Consider the following 17,413-nt stretch of genomic DNA (forward strand, 5'->3'; position numbering starts at 1 on the left):
GGTGATTGATGGCTCTTCTCCCTCGCAGGGTGACGGCAAACTTCTTCAGAGAGGGAGTCTCCCACGCACGGCTTTTCTTTATCAAGAGCTGAGACAACAGAAACAGACTTCAAACTGACATGAATTACTTCTTGAGCGTTTATGACCGTCTTTAAAAGCTGAGAGCAGGTGAAAAAGTCTTTGGAAATGAGGAAATGACTGCTGACAGTAAACAGAGCTGACGCTCAGCTGCAGACAAGCGCTCCTCGTTAGTATAGTGCTGAGTACCCCCGCTTGTTGCGCGGGAGACTGGGGTACGTTTCTGTGACAGGTCGCTGGTTTAATTTTTTAACAACCTGACTTCACTTAAAAAGTGTGTACTGTGTACTACGTTTCGGACTAGTTAGTGCGGTAGAATATGGAGATCATCTCCAGCTTTGAGTTCAACTGCAACAAGAAGTCATGCTAAATGTAGTATAGTGAGTAGACATCGCGAGACAACAGAACGAGAGTAGAAGGCAGGAATATAAGGTGTAAGGGCGTGATCTGTGTAGTTAACAAAATAGTTAAAATAATATAAAAACTTCTCTAAATTTAGATACACAACATTTATGGTGACCAGAGATGAGTGCTTGACGGACTCAAAGCGAGCAGAACACTGCTGATTTTAGTTCTCTTGCTGGTAGAAACGAACTTTTGAATTTTCGGACTTTTCGTTTAGCTTGCGCCATGGAAGATATGGCAGCCGCGCCGAGAAGCTTTGCTTATGCCCAGCTTTTTCCACCGCTTCTACTGAACCTCGGAGCTCCGGATTTGTATACGGAATACAAGATATGGATGGAGTCGTACAGATTTTTTTTAAATAGCCGGTGGATCTACAGAAGCTCAGGATGCCGTGAGACGTGCTACATTACTGCACTGTATCGGGGCTTCCGTGCAGCGGGTTTTTGCCAACCTACCTGGAGAAAAAGACTGTAGCTGCCTTAGACGCTTCCTTTACACCGCGGAGAAATGTGGTTTTGGAACGGCATAAATTTAGGCAGAGAACTTAGTCTCAGGATGAATCTGTTGATGCTTTTGTGACTGCACTAAGAGAACTGGCTAAATCTTGTGACTTTGGAGTATTGGAAACTGACATGTTAAGATATCAACTTGTGGAAAAATGTGCACATAAGAAACTAAAAATTGCTGCAGGATGAAGGCTGACTTTAAAAAGAGCTCTTACAGTCGCTAGAATTCATGAAGCAGCTCAAGCAGAATCAAGAATGCTTTCTGACCACAGTGACAAAGTGACACTGAATGGGGCGCTCGCTCAGATTTTACAAACAAAAGCCGAGCAGCCGGACGCAGTCATGCTAGAGATATAGAAGAACAGGGGACGGCTGACATTACACGTTACAGGTGCGGACTAATAACGCACAAAGCAGATGAATGCGGAGCGTGAACAGCAAAATGTCTACACTGCAAGAAAACAGGACATTGTGCACATGTCTGCAGGACATCACGTCCGAGTTTAAGGACAAGTATCCCTTTTATTGTTGTTGCTGCCTCCGGTTTACATTTGGCGATGTAAACCGGATTCAGAAAAAAATAATTTGAACAACCTTATTCCCATGCTTACGCGAAGGCGCGGTGGCCAAGTGGTAAGGCGTCGGTTTCGTAAACCGAAGAGCGTGGGTTCAAACCCCACCCCTGCCTGTTTCATTTGTCACCGCTTTCCTTTAGTTTCAAAGTCTTAAAAAAACTCGCAATGTAGGGATCTCAATAGTAAGAGAGCATAACTGTCGCCAGTGATTAGTATTCTCGCATATCCTGCCTTGTTTTTTAGTCGACAAAGTTTATCTCTCTTCACACCCATCTTCCGAATGATCGCCTCAGCATTGAGAAGGAACGTGCGCTTGGTACAGCCCCCGACTCCATGGTCTGATCACAAACAGATCGGGTGAGCTGTCAGTCCAGGTTGGAAGTAACGTTCGAAAGCACTAAAAATCTGACTTAGGAACGAGAAGACCGTGTTTTTTTAAACGAGTAAACGATAAAATAATATACTGCCTGCAAGACTCTGTCAAGTTCAAGTCCAAGTTTATTGTCATTATACTCATACACAGGTATATGGTATAACGAAATGCTATTTAGCTAGCTCTCCGATATAAGTAGTACAAAGAAAAAAACACAACAACAATACAATTGTATAACAAAAGAAAGACAACAGCCGATGTGCAAAAAACAACAACAGGCAGTGTGCAAAACAACAAAAAGGTAACAGGTTATGTGCAAAAACATGCATCAAAAGAATGAAATAAAGGGATAGAAATGATGGGGAGTGAGCTTTTGACATGTATGGTAGAGATAGATTTTCAATGTGTGTTTGGCTTTTTGGTAAGAAAGAAGGCACTGTGAGGTTCAGATTATAGGTGAGAGGTGAGGAGAGAGTGAGAGAGGCTGGGAGTTTAATAGTTTGATAGTGCGGGGGTAAAATTATTTTCGAGTCTGGTAGTCCGGACCCGAATGCTCCGGTACCGTTTTCCATGTCATGCTAAACGCCACAAATTGTGTTCGTCCAGTCGTATCTATCGTCCTAAAGTTACGGAAAATCGCATGCGACTGGTGCAATCAGCACACATTTTTCAGGATAGTCGAGCAGTTTAAAACAGCAAATTCACAGCTTCTTATAAGCTTTGTGTTTCGCTCTCCAAATAGAGGCACGGGTTCAAATCCCACTCCTGACAGTCAGGTGTTTTACCCTGACTTTTTTACCTGCCTTTACACTGTTTCTGTCTTGTTGTGCTCGCTGACAATCACAGTACGAGGAAAACGGAGAAACTGCTTAGCAAAAACAGAACGGACAGAAAAAAGCTTTGTAAACACGTGAATGTGATTAGCAGCAGTAAGGTATGCATTCAAATGTTTAAGGCAGATTTATAAAAGCAGCAGAAGAAAGGTGCAGCACAATGCAATTTGTGAGAATTCGCGGGTTTTTATGCTGCTTGGACTTCTTTCAAGCCTATGAAGTGACCCCCGTTTTATTTTCATTTTCAAACTTCAGAACCGAATAACAAAGACGTTTCATGTGTGACAGCGTTCCGTTGCAAATACCGTTTCCACGATGTATTCAGCGACGGGAATGAAATATTTTAGTGCTGGCTCAAATGCGAGGAATTTCAGAAAAACCTGGAAAAGCAACGCTTGCAGTAAACGACAAATTTAAAGCGTGTAGTCAGCATGAACAGAACAACGCAATGCTCTGTAAAACGATCTGAAGCCGCAATTACTCTTTTATCTCAGGCAGTTCATTCCCATACGATGTTTCCGCAGAATAAATGAAATGCCGAACTCCAAACATGTTGTTGCCATTATTGTTACTCCTGCTGCCGTAGTTTTAAGCTTTAATCAGTGGGTATGTAATGTTGTAAAGGGGCTGGACTACTTTGTTCAGTCCAAATTCCATTATGTGAATTTATGCTTTTTTTAATATAAGCATTAACAACACAATGCGTGCTCAAAAACCGTTACTTATAAGCTTAAGAAGCGGCAGTGTTTTGACAAAGTGTGGTATTCGAATAGTAAATGCTGAAGTGTTTAATACTTGCTTGTGAGCCTTAGATAAATTGCCTGCTGCAATTTCAGCAAGCGGAGTTCTGCTCAGCTGCCTGTAGTACACATTGCTGATTCCTTTTGTGAGGGCACGGGCAATCTTTCAACGATAAGGCTGACGTGCCTGTCGAAATTTTGTTTCCCTTTCACTGTGTTGTATTTTCCCTACTCGTACAACATCAATTGTGATGTCATCATTGCCCATTGGTTTGTGTCTTGTTATCATTATGTATTTTACATTACAGGAACTGAAAGTACTGAAGGGTAGGAACTGAAAGTACAGACTGTTGTAATCATCAGAAAGTTTTTTTTTTCTGCTGTTTCCTGATGTATTGGTATTTGAAGGCTATTGGGCAGCAATGATTTATCTTCCTGAACTCGCTATATAACATATGGGTCCATGGTCATCTTAGTTTAGATTTACCTTTTAGAGGTGGTATTTTTCTCCATCGTTCAGCCTTCAGACATACTTGGAAAGTGTTAGGCACAGACATAATCTTTCTTAATCCCCTTTTATCCTGAGGTGACGTCCCAGGCACGCTTGCCCCCTGGGAATATTCACTGTGCTCTTCAGGCTTTTTTTCTGATTCTACACAGATTTTTTCTCCTTCAAACATGTCACCACTGTCTGTGCTGCTGTGTGCAGCCCATGCATCTTCTGTATCTTCTGATGAACTTCTGAGCTCTGTGTTGCCTTCCAAACTATGTCCCTCACTTTGACTTGAAATATGGACTATAGATTGTGTACTGTCATCTGGTTTGGAATCCTTACCAATACTCACCTCCTTCTGCGCCCTAAGCACTTGGGTTCTTACTTTTTTCTATCTTCATGCCAAATCACTGATAACCATTTCTTGTTGCTGGAGCAATCCTCTCCAAGGACTCTGTTTGACAGTGTTGACCACATATTGTCATGCCACCTAATTTTTTTTCTAGCTTAGAAAACTTCAGAAATTCTTTGATCTCATTCCCTACTTCACCAGCCCTTGACCACAGGTCTGGCCTCCTACTCCTCTGTCCTCTTTTAACATGTGGCATTGCCAACAATCTGAAAAATAGGGAACACATCTGAATGAAGTGGAAACATAATTGAAATTCAACTCCCAATGGATGTTAATAGTGTAGGAGTGCAACAGATGTACAAGCCATTAAATGTTCTTATTTCTGTGTTTAATTTTTGAGGGACCCTATATTTTGATATAGCATCAATCACAAAACGGCATTCTGTCACTGTCACGACCACCAGCCAGGGGAGATCAACTCACAAAATAACTAACCAGTACCAGCAGCGGGTTAATAATAACATGTGTTAATCCACCAGCACATGCTCTGCTGTGCGGCAAAGCACTGTTTTAACCATTCAAACCCGCTTCCTGCTACTCGGTATTGAGTCTTCTCTTTGAGAGCACTACCTCGCGTTTACTCTGAATCTCGCTTACTGGTTACTGAACTCCCTTTTGCCTCTCGACCTTGGACCTTACCTTCTGTTTTGAATTGTTTGCTTCTCTCTGTATTTCCAGTATTTCGATCTACCTTTCACCTAACAATCTCGTTCTGGATTGTTCGCCTGTCTCAATAACTACTTGCTCCTGCATCTGCACAGGATCTGCATACCTTTTCACTGAGGATTTCTGACAGTTTTCTTCTTCTCTTTTCAGCATGGAATAAACCTATTACTTGTTCCTTGGAGATTACCATGTGCCAATACGATAAGATCACTGTATTGACCATATACAATTTCTTGCATTAGAAATTCCTATTTTGCATATCCCAGCTTGCTCTCCTTGAGACACACATACAGGGAGAGAAGCTGGGGGTCAGAGCGCAGGGTCAGCCATTTATACGGCACCCCTGCAGCAGTTGGGGTTAAGGGCCTTGTTCAGGAGCCCAATGGAGTAGGATTCCTCTGCCGACCGTGGGATGTTAACAAGCAACCTTTCAGCCACAGGTGCAGATCCTTAGCCACAGAGCCGCCGCTCTGCCAAATGTGCCAATTCTTTAAAAGAAGTCCAAAAAAATGCAAATTTATTTGTAAAAATAGCTGTTGTACAGAACATCAGTGGCTATTGAAGAGTACATACAAGCACAGAGACAAGTTAATAAACTTGGAATGACTACTTACAGCTCTGGAAAGACCGAAGATATTGTTTCCGGTTGTTAAGGAACAAGTAATAGGTTTATTCCATGCTGAAAAAAAAGAAGAGAGAAAACAATGTTTCGGCCGTGGAGCCTCACTCAGGTGTGAGAGAGAGAAGGCAGTAGGCAAAGGTAATGTAGTGGGAGAACAAAGGCTGGGAGGGAAGAGGGGTGAGAGGCGGGAGCAGGGGACAGAAAGAGAGGCCAATCAAGAGGTGTGAAGTCAGAATAGGTGTTGAGAGGTGTGAAATGAAACTTCCAATGAATGGAGAAAATTTAGTAGAATAGTAGTCTTTCGTTTAGAGAAGGGGTAAGGTGTGATCCTAGCTGCAGGATACGTTTGGTTTTGGTTTTCTTTCTAATGTATGAGTTCAGAAAACCATCTTTGAGAACACAGATGGAGAGATTAGAGTGGTCATGGCCATCAGAGGTGAAATGAGAAACAGTGGTTTTTGGAGAGATCTTTAATCTTCATAGCCCTGACATGTTCTCTGAAGCGGTCTCCAAGTCTCCTTCCTGTTTCTCCAATATAGAGAGAAACTGGGCATTTACGCAAGAGATACAGTAAATAAGGTTGCTGGAGGTACAAGATGCCATCTGGGTGATCCAGAATTGTCCTGAGGGGCCTTGAATGAGTGTGGTGTTGGATGTGTACTTGCAGGCGATACAGCGAGCTCTGTTGCAAGGGAAAGTACCTGGTGTGGATGGTTGCTGAGGGCGGTCAAGGGAGCTGTGAACAAGAAGGTTGTGCAGATTAGGTGACTGGTGATATGAGATGATGGGGCGGTCAGAAAAGAGGGCCCCAACAGAGGGATCATCCTGTAGGATGGAAAAGTTGTCGTTAACAGTCCTGGGGATAGGAAGTGTGTTAGGGAAGCACCAAAGGAATGCGGTTGTTACGGTGGGAGTTCCTGATTGGGTTGATGGTCCGAGGGGTGTTTTTGGCTCGGGCAAGGGCCCTGTCAATAACACTGCTGGGGTATCCTCTGTTGATGAAAAAGGAGTTCATTTTGAGGGTTTGGTTCTGGAATTCGATGTCGTCGCTGCATATTTGTTGTAGCCGAAGGAACTGTGAAAAAGGGAGAGATTTTTAGTATGTTTGGGGTGAAATGAGCTATACAAGATATCTGTGTGAATCTGTGGGTTTGTAATAAACAGAAGTGGAGAGTCTGTGGTAGTTGATGGAGAAGTTGATGTCCAGAAACTGAAGAGTAGTTGAAGATATGTTAACTATATATTTGAGGTACAGGTGGAAGTTGGTGAAATGGTGCAGGAAGCACTTAAGCTGATCGTTGGAGCATGTGGCGGCACTGACGCAGTCATCAATACATCGCTTGTAGAGGTCAGGGACATAGCCAGTGTAGGAAGCGAAGAAGCGTTCTTCTACCCAGCCAACAAAGATATTGGCATAGCTGGGTCCCATTCTGGTGCCCATGGCAACTCCACTCACCTGTTGGTAAAAAAGATTATTGAAGGAGAATGCGTTCAGTCTGAGAACCAGTGTTTCTGGTTGTTGTCCTTTAATTGATCTGGCACCAAAACATTAATCCTAAACAGTCAAACAAGTCCATGTGATGAAAACCCTTATGCTCTTTAATGTTTTTTTATGCACTAATTTCCCCCCCTCCCACTCATCAGCTTTTGGATGAGAGATTCTGACCACTATATAAGATCAGAAGCAGTAGAAGAAACGGGCTTCTTTTCTGCTTATTTAACACACTCCTAATGCAAACAACACATTACCAGTACAATGGAAAGTTTGCACCAAATGGGATCAAGCAATTTAAAACATATGTTCAGGGTACAGGAAAGTTGTTATAGAGATGAATGGTATTCATGAAACAAATAATGTTGCAAAAAACTTTGCCAAAAGTCACAACCCATTTAACATTCATCAGACAGGTTGAATCAGTTGGATATCTCTTAGGTTCAAAATGCACTCAACGGCTGTATAATGCAAGCTCAAGAGTCAAAAGAACAGTAGTGAACTACAGTTCTTACAATAATAAACAGCCATTTGATCTTGTGAATGATCTATCATACACCCTTGAAATGATGTTACAGATTTGGAAGTTTGCACAGCTTGTAGTCTTTCTAACTCCATGAGTCACACAGACAGGGAGAGAAGCTGGGGGTCAGAGCGGGTTGGCCACTGTGCTCTTGTGCCAAACAGGTCATACAAAGACTGCCATTCCTTATATCTTTCCCTGAACCTGTGCGTCACTTCCTCACCTTCCAGAAGCAAAATATCGAGCTTCCACACACCCTTCCCCACAGTAACAGCTGTTGGAATAGAAATTGTACATGACAGCAGACAATGGTCAGAGAAAAAAAAACAGGGGTTAGGCCTGTGGTCTTGCAAGTAAAATCACGTATCAAACAAAAGGCGTGAGGCTTGGGTCCCATTAGACTAGTGCCTTGTGAAACCTGCCCTCCCCTGACTATGAAGTTTGAAGCCATCTTTCAGTTTAAAATCTTTACATAATGTTTGCAATAATATTGATGATTTATCAAATTGGACCCACCTCTCGCCCCTCATTCTGCCTTCTCTTTCTAAAAGAGAATTAAAATCCCCAGCTAAAACCACTGGTTCCCATCCCAATAAATATACTCAGTTCCTGAATTAGGACATATCTGTCATGTGAGCAACTCAGACAATATATATTTAAGAGTTTAAATTAGACATTCATGAAACCCAGATACACCACCAGTGCTCTCCCTGGTTTCACTACAAGGTGCTGACGTACCTCTACCATCTTATTTTTAATTAGAACAGCTATACCATCAGATTTATTTTCTTTGGACCCACTCCAGATTGATGGGCCCAATGTCCCCAGTTTTTCCATTTACCTTCCTCACAAATGATAGGATATTCCTTGCCCTTAACTTGGAGCGAATGCTTCTCACATTTATTGACACAATATTAAGAGCCATACTTAAAGTAGGACCAGGGGAGACTAAAAGCTCTGGCTACAATCATTCAGTAGGTGACACCTACCCAACAGGCCTCCCCCCCCTTTTGCTTTAATTGTCTCCTCCTCCACCACCCCCACAATCCATAGGATATTTCACCACCTGCCCTCCTTGAGTCTTTGGTTCTAAAGCTTGGTCAGTAAGATCACATATATTAGAGACATCTAAACCCATGGGAGAACCTACCCGAGGACTCGGAAAATGATCTTCCCTCACTCTTCTACTCGGAGTTCAATCATTTTCTAAATCCAATGTCTCTTTTAGACTGCACCCTCTGTTCTGTACATTTCATTTGAGCACTTTCAGTCTCCACAGGTGGCAGGCTATTGGAAGAGCAATGGTCTTCCCAGTTTTGTTCTATTTGCAAAGGAATTTGGACAGTCTTTAAACACATGACCTTCACACTCACAGAGATTACATTTCCTCACGCTTGTACATTCAGTATATGCATGTCCAATTTCCTTGCACTTAACACACACCACCTTTGTACAGGCATCCACAAAGTGACCCAGCTCCCCACATCTCCTGCACGGTTTTGGCTGCCCTTGGTAGAACACAAGGCCTCTATTTTCACCTAATCCAATCAAAGAAGGAATGTGTTTAAATCCACCATAACCATTTTTTGTCTTCATGCAATGAAACAGGTACTCTCCATGCACAGTTCCAGATGCCATCATCATCCAAGACTTTCTGAAGCTCACCTTTCACTAAACAATACTTAGACAACCATGTCAAAACATCTTCCTTCATCACCATCTCATTAAACATGCGAACAATCACAGTCCTATTAATTAATAATAATTGCTTACACTTATACAGCGCTTTTCTGGACACTCCACTCAAAGCGCTTTACAGGTAATGGGGACTCCCCTCCACCACCACCAATGTGCAGCATCCACCTGGATGATGCGACGGCAGCCATAGTGCGCCAGAATGCTCACCACACATCAGCTCTCAGTGGGGAGGAAAGCAGAGTAATGTAGCCAATTCATAGGGGGGGATTATTAGGAGGCCATGATTGGTGAGGGCCAATTGGAAATTTGGCCAGGACACCGGGGTTACACCCCTACTCTTTTCGAGAAACGCCCTGGGATTTTTAATGACCACAGAGAGTCAGGACCTCGGTTTTACATCTCATCCGAAGGACGGCGCCTGTTTACAGTATAGTGTCCCCGTCACTATACTGGGGCATTAGGACCCACACAGACCACAGGGTGAGTGCCCCCTGCTGGCCCCACTAACACCTCTTCCAGCAGCAACCTTGGTTTTTCCCAGGAGGTCTCCCATCCAGGTACTGACCAGGCTCACACCACATTAGAAAGATCCATCAGCTTCTGCCATTCAAACATTCTAATCAGGCCCACATCTTTTTTTCTACTCTATTTTTATCCAAAATTGTTCCAGTAACTTCGCCGATTGAAACTAATGTCAAAACCAATTCCCTTCAGCAAAGTGATTAAGCATTTGACATCTAATGCCTTAATCCTTTCTGTAACACCTTCCTTGAAAAGTCCAACCGTGAAATATCACCCGAGTGAGCCGAACCCTCACCACCCTTATACACCAAAAGTGAGCAAAAGTAACGGTGCATGCCGACTCTACAGGCCGCCATGGCCGTTACAAATGTGTCAAAAGCAAACTTAACCTAAACCGAAACCTCTGCTGTGCACCAAACCCACCAAAACCCTATTCCCTTAATCTTACACTTATACAAAAACTCCACTCTCGACTTCTGGGTTTAACCCTTTACATCTCAAACACTGGTTAGAGACTCAGTGTGTCCCAGGCTCAGCGGTTATATAGGACAGGACTTGGCGAGCTGCAGGTGAAACTTGTTGTTCTGCGCTCCCCGTGCGGAATGCTCGTCTCCTCCCTCCAGACTCATCAAACCGCCTTCATACTCTACAGCGGGAAAAAAAAACTCCCTTTACTGTCTTCATACAGTACATCCCTCTTAAATCCCAGAAACACAGAAACTCCGGGGCGTTTCTGTGAGTCAGTACTAGGTTTCTCTGTTCGAGGTTACAAGCAGAAACAATAAAAGCGCTGAAAGCAGGAAGTTATTTCTGCTCGTAGGCATAAATGTGTAAAAATAAATGTTCTGATTCCTAAAACCTAATAAAATCCATGTAAGTCTCCTTTTCGTCCCCAATGCATATAACTGAATATAAACCAGTCACGTTCAGCTACTTTTCTGATGTATATGAATACACTAGTTCTGGTGCAGCTCTTACAACAAAGATACTTAAGAACTTTTTTTTCATACGAGCTCTTGCCGTTTTTAAATTGAATATTTTTTCATTTCAGTAAATCACACGAAACACCAGCAACACTCATTGTAAGCATCTGACCAATCACATTCCTGAATTTTAAACCCTTTTAGTATTTATTTTTAACTTGTTTTATTTTTTTAAAATTTTAAAACCTGTTTTAAGTATTCTTGCCATTTTTAGCATATTGTAAGTGGATTTTTTCAAATATTTTATTTTTTAAATCATATCAACCCATTGTAAGTTCCCATTGATAATTCCTGAGCTTTATAACTGTGTATTATTTCTTTTTACCTTTTTTAATTTTTTTATTATTTTACAGAGCTTTTTAATATATTGTGAGCATTTTAGTGTAATTTTAAAATAGGACTATCAATGCTCCTGACTTTTAAACCTGTATTTATTCTGATATTATTCTCTCCACCTGCAAATGAGGGAGGTATTTGATTTTAAATTTGTTGATTTGGGGGGAAAATGTACATTCATTTCCTTGTATGTATCACCAGTGGGAAACTTTTTTTGGATGAATTGCATTTTTGGATGAATTGCAATCTTTACTTCAAGGCCTTCAGGCTGATATAGAAATGACGGGAGATTTAAATGACACATTTGATAAATCAGACAGGAACAGCATAACATCTAAAATGGCAGAACCCTCTAAAGTACTGAAAAAATTCCGGCACATTCATAATAAATACAATTTATTTAATTTAAAGCATAAAATTTGCTTTAAAAAGAAAACCACAATTTGTACGATATCATATTTCAATATCGACATTCAGATGAAGAATTTGAGGATTTGAATATCATTGAAAAGTACATCGATTTTGGGACAATGTTTGCATCTGAATAATCCTTCCTCCTGGAAAGAAGGAAAAAAAAGTTTTGAGTCTCAGTCTTCAGGATCCCCCCCAAAAAACATGCACATTTGTTTCTGATGTATTTTGGATAAAGATATAACTCTCATAGAAGATACATTTTATCAGTTGAATGCAGTCGATACTTTCGACTTTTTATATGATGATAGGACCTACTGTACATTTAGGCCTCAGTACTGATAACACTGCTTCTATTGATGGAGTAGAAATAAGTGATGTACTGGCAGTTTTTTTTCTGAGGCAAGAGGTCCTAGAACACCTCCTATAAAAATGTTAAGATTCAGAGCAAGAAATATTTTTCCACCTCACCTAATGCTATTGCATTAACGAGGCTGAAGTTGGCTTCTTATTCGCCAGCTGCTGCTTTGTGTTTTTCGTTCCATCTTAAATGCTACTGCTGTGATGTTATGTCGTCTTTCGCCTGTAGATGGCTCTCTACAGTCATTTTTAAAAATACTTATCCGGATGTATTATTGTACATTTCCTCAGTAAAGGGGAATATGTAAGTAGAGACTGTCCAAATTGCATTTTTGTATGAAACACATTTCAGAAACACAACTCACAATAAAACAAACTGGCATGTTATACCACGAGTAAATAAGACAAAGGCAAAACGTAAATTCACTGGCACTTCCTGCATATTTTCCACGACCTTGCCTTCTGATCATAAAAAGTCTCAAACTCTTGCATTTTACAAGAAATTTTAATATAGCAGTTTTAAATGGGACATTTAGAACATGGCATATGAGACTATATGGTTAACTGAGGATGAGCAGAGGGTGATCGAACCTACCTCCTGGTTATAAAAATGTCTAAAAATTCTGACACAGATGTGTGAGAGACAATGGAAAAGACTATCAAAATCCTGAACTTCAGGACATTGTACTGTACCGTTTTTTTTAAATACGACCCTCTGAACATGGCACGAGAGAATACATTGTCAAATGGTAAATGCAATGTTTGCTATATTTCTAGGGCCCTCCCTCCTGATTTTAAAATCATCTCATATTTCTGACATCAAGGTGTGAGACACAATATAACAGACTGTCAAAATCCTGAACTTCAGGACATTTTATGATACCATTTTAAAAATATGACCCTCTGAGCATAGCATGTGAGAAAATGGCATGTGAGAATGCATTGGGAAAAGGTGAATGCAATTTCTGCTGAATTGCTATTGCCCTCCCTCCTGATTACATACTCGTCTCACAATTCTGACACTGAGGTGTGAGACACAATGTAACAGACACTATTAAATTGTGAAGTACAAGAGATTATACTGTTACGTTTTTTTTAATATTGACCCTCTGGCATGTGAGGACTTGTAGTCAACAAAATAGCACACATTCTGCCAATTTGCTTTGTCCCTCCTTCCTCGTTACCAAAACATCTTAGTATACCGACACTAAGGTAAATGTCTCTAAATCCAGAAGTTAAGTTGTCAAAGTATATCAGAGTCAACCAATACTGATCAGGTTCTGCTGCTGCTGAGCCCGCAGCCTTCACCATAAGGTCCAATTCCCCAAGCCTGTACCCTTCAGAAATTGCAGTATAGAATGAAAAAAAACTCTAATAGATATCGGCCACTGTTGGCGATTTTCCTTTAAGAGAGATAGATAATACTTTATTAATCCCGTAGGGAAACTGACAAATGATTCTCCAGAAATTTTACGGAGTGTATCACTTTCACTGAGACCGAGGAGTGTTAAGCTGTACATGAGTCTTTGTGGCTCGGTTGTTAACAAAAAGGGTGGTGGTTTGAGCCTTCCCAGGGACGCTATGAGCCTTTTAATGTACACACCCGTCTCACTTTACCTCCACGGCCGGTCTTGTACCGCAATCAAATACAGAGCCCGCAGGGGGCAGTAGGCTCGCAAATATAGCTCACTGTGTATATAATGAAGAAGCGGAGGTTAGTTTCTCATCTGCATGTTGCAGAGCCTTATGCAACTCGCAACAACAGTTGGGGTTTGATCCCTGCACGGGCTATTAGTTGAAAGACCATTGTAAATGACGTGTAACAGATTTATCCAGCTGGCTTTTATGTTTCATACTAAATTGCTATCTTGAAACCAAAATAATTAGAAATATGGAACACAACTGTTGTTCCCCATGAAGGAAAGCTGTTTTACACTGACGTCACTCCTTTTTATTTAATCCAGATTTTAAAAACAACTCCGCCCTATCAAAGGAAAATGTTACACAAAAGTTGGAAAGCACACTCTGAATCCATCTGTATATTTGATTTCCGCAATCCGTTCAAGGCTGCCTATGTTAATCGTAAGTGTATAGATTAAACATTTAATATATTGTTCAGTTTAAATCAAAATGCTTTACTACTACAAGAGAGAAGTATAGTATGGAGGATGCGACAAATGTGTGATTTCTAGGAAGAAAACTACTTTTCTTTGCGTTCGAAATTAATTCGAAACAATTGACACACAAACCCTTTGTCTTTTTTAAAGAGATTATATCTTTAAACAGACAAATGTATAAAATGTGTTTTTTTTACCTAGAGATTTTGGACAGGGGCGATGTATTACTAGTAGAGGCTGCTGACTAACACTGTACTGTCTGGAGATCAGCTCCATTTGCAATAAAAAAACATGCGTAACAAAGCTGGAGAGCAGCTGAACTTGTGCTCAGTAGTCAGTATGGTGCTGAGGGTTCAATACTGGTGTTGTTGTATTAGCACAAGCTGCACAGGCTCTGAATCAGACCATTTCAATTAGTCTGATCAGTGCAGGACAAGTTTGCCCATGTCACCCAGCTCTGATTCAAGATCGAGTTGCATCTTCAACATTTTGTTTTTGTTTCTGATCATAATTTTCTTTAGTTATGATCGATATTGAATTTTTTCTAAGTAAAACAAAACTAATCAAACATGCAGGCAGATTTTTGAAAAGTATTAGGAGTTGACAGGGCGCTCCTTCGGAATAGTCGTCAGAAAATGTGAGAAAAGGAAAGTTACGTAAACTCTCACACACAGCATTAAAGACTGGAATCTGGACATTAAAAAAACTAGCTGTCTCCCCGTCGGTAATCAAACCCCGGTTTCCCGCGTGACAGGCAGGGACACAAACAACTTTACTAACTAGGAGCGCTTGCTAGCTATTAGGAGGCATTTACTCTTAAATATGTTACTGTTTTGGTTTTCGACTTTAATTTTCCCGATACCAGTTTTTTTACAAAAGTAAAGGCACACGGCACATGTGTGGCACATCACGTCCGAGTTTAGTGACAACTACCTCAGAGATTGTAAGCTGGGTAGTTTCAGATCACTTTTTTTTAAAGGTTCAAGCAAACCCGAATACCTTTGTGTAATCGTTTTTCATAAAGTGTAATTGTATTATAGCATGTGCCCTTGATGGTTTTCTTGATACGTTATATGTGCTCTTGTTTGTATTGTATGTAGTTTTGTTGTTCAAATAAAACGTAAAAGACACAACTTTCCAGATGCGGCTGCTGTAAAAATAAAATGACATCAAGGGTGCTGTACGCAGAGGTCTGAAACCTGCTCCACAGAAGATCTTTATCCAGAGGTGTTAAAGAAGTCGAGATCTCGCCATGAGAGGGGAAGCATCTCAGAAAAAGCAGGTGCAGTCAGTTCCACGGTCATAACGCCACTAAGTCGGGCGACAAGAGCAAAACCCACCCGGCTTCCTCCAGGCAAGTAATGAGACAAAGAGACAGCACGCAGCGGGTCATGTGGCTGAGCGGTCTAAGGCACTGGATTAAGGCTCCAGTCTCTTCGGGGGCGTGGGTTCAAATCCCACCGCTTCCAGGTGCTTCTGTCGAGACCCCCTTTCAGCTGGCTTCAGACAGAAGGGAGAAAAAAAACTGCTTTTTGGCAGTCTCTCGAGAAACTAAGCAAAGTGTTTAAAGATACTTTCTCAGCTTGACATCAAGGCACAAAACAAAAACCTTCTTGCGTCCTCTCAACCCAAAAGCGCTTTGCCACTTTTTGCGTTATGCAGGGAACGACGTCTGCCCAGATCACTTTTGTGTCAATGCAAATCGTAGTGTGCCCTCCGTTTTAATGTTGGCTGTGCTGGCGTGCTGCTTCTGTCTGTGAAACTTGAATGTTCTGCTTCTTCACACCAAATCGTCGGCGGGGGTTGAGCTTGTTAAATCTTTGCGCATAGCGCTCCTTTGGAAGTACTTTGTCCAAGTTCAAAAGCAATCGTGGGATTTACTTCATGCGTGCAAAAAGCATGCCTCGCACGACAGATTTAAATGGGGAATGGAGCCTGCTTCTTGCTGTTTTTCCTGTGGTTGCAGTTACAAAGTTGATCGTGCTTTCACATTCTGTTAACAGTATTCACTGGCTGAGCTTTATCAGTTGGTTCGTAAAGGAATCTCTGCTTCGGTTCCAGAAAAGTCATCTGTGGTGTGTTTTTTTCCGTGCCCATGGCAGTCTTTTAAAGCTGGTAGTAATGGCGGCGAAGTTAATTTTTTATCCTCTTTAAAAGAATAAGGACGGGCTGGGGCGAGCTCCATTTACCACTCTTTCAGCTAACCGCCGAACTCACGAACTGATTACACTGCAGAGCCACAGGCGCCTCGCTTTTCTCCATTCTCTGGGTTAGGGTGAAAAAAATTTTTTGCTGGTATTAGCTGGCCTGCTGGGAGTACCTCTTCTTCACTGATAAGCAAGATTTGTGTTTCATCTTTCGCAAGCTGTATAGATTTCTTTCAAAAGAAGTTGTTCCAGAACGGAAACGGACACTTGCATTCACCTGAATTAAGAGGCATGGGATTTGCCCATAAGGATAAATTCTGTACAGTAAGACAGGAAGAAAGGCACCGCTGGGAATCGGACCCAGGATCTCCTGTTTACTAGACAGGCGCTTTAGCCAACTAAGCCACGGCGCCAGCGAAGTGCTGTCCTTTGACAGCCACTTGGACACGTCTCTACTGCTCTGAGACATCTGCGTTCGGTGTGCACCGAGCCTGCTCGCCTTGCAAGTTGCCTCATTTACATGCGATAGTTCCACCACTAAGAGAAAGGATGAGAAATGGCTTTTATCTGTCACTTTTCATGTCAGAGGATCTCAATCTGCTTTCCCTGTACAAGAGGATGTCCAACTCATGTAGCTAAAGACGTAGACGACAGTGCTCCACTGAAATCTTGATCTCACAACCCTCGGCATGACTCCGCTGTGTTCCGCTTTAGACAAAGGGGGGAAAAGACTTCTTTCATCACACGTTTTGCACTGTTTACGGTGTTTGCAGTGCTCTTTCTTAAATGAAAACCAGGAATCGGCACCATATGAGGTGAGACTAGATAATATTGGAACAAGTAGCCTCGCCATTCCATGCGTGACGTGAGCAAAGTGTAATTCCTGTCTTTATAGTGTGCTTGTTAGAGACATAGCTGGCACCCAGAGCGCTTTAAATCCGGGAGTCAGCAGCCCAAGACAAGAGAGTTTCCTTCGTCTATGTTTTTTGCGTGAAGGGGGAAACCATGCGTGTGCTGCAAACGATCTTAGTATCGAAGTGCCGTCCCACATAACCGATCCGAACAATCTGCTTTACAGAGGAGCACTGCCGGAGCTTATCGTTGGCAAACTGAAGACCAGG

The 17,413-nt window shown here is 41.8% G+C and overlaps 2 non-coding genes across 2 annotated transcripts; one reads left to right on the top strand and one right to left on the bottom strand.

Moving 5' to 3' along the window:
- The first annotated feature begins 1,605 nt into the window (after window positions 1–1,605).
- On the top strand, window positions 1,606–1,677 carry trnat-cgu (transfer RNA threonine (anticodon CGU)). The gene has a single exon. It is a non-coding gene; the product is annotated as a tRNA-Thr (tRNA).
- Window positions 1,678–16,631: 14,954 nt separating this feature from the next.
- Window positions 16,632–16,705, bottom strand: trnat-agu (transfer RNA threonine (anticodon AGU)). The gene has a single exon. It is a non-coding gene; the product is annotated as a tRNA-Thr (tRNA).
- Between the last annotated feature and the right edge of the window lie 708 nt (window positions 16,706–17,413).

The sequence above is a fragment of the Lepisosteus oculatus genome, chromosome 14, assembly GCF_040954835.1.
Source record: "Lepisosteus oculatus isolate fLepOcu1 chromosome 14, fLepOcu1.hap2, whole genome shotgun sequence".
Classification (NCBI taxonomy): Eukaryota; Metazoa; Chordata; class Actinopteri; order Semionotiformes; family Lepisosteidae; genus Lepisosteus; species Lepisosteus oculatus.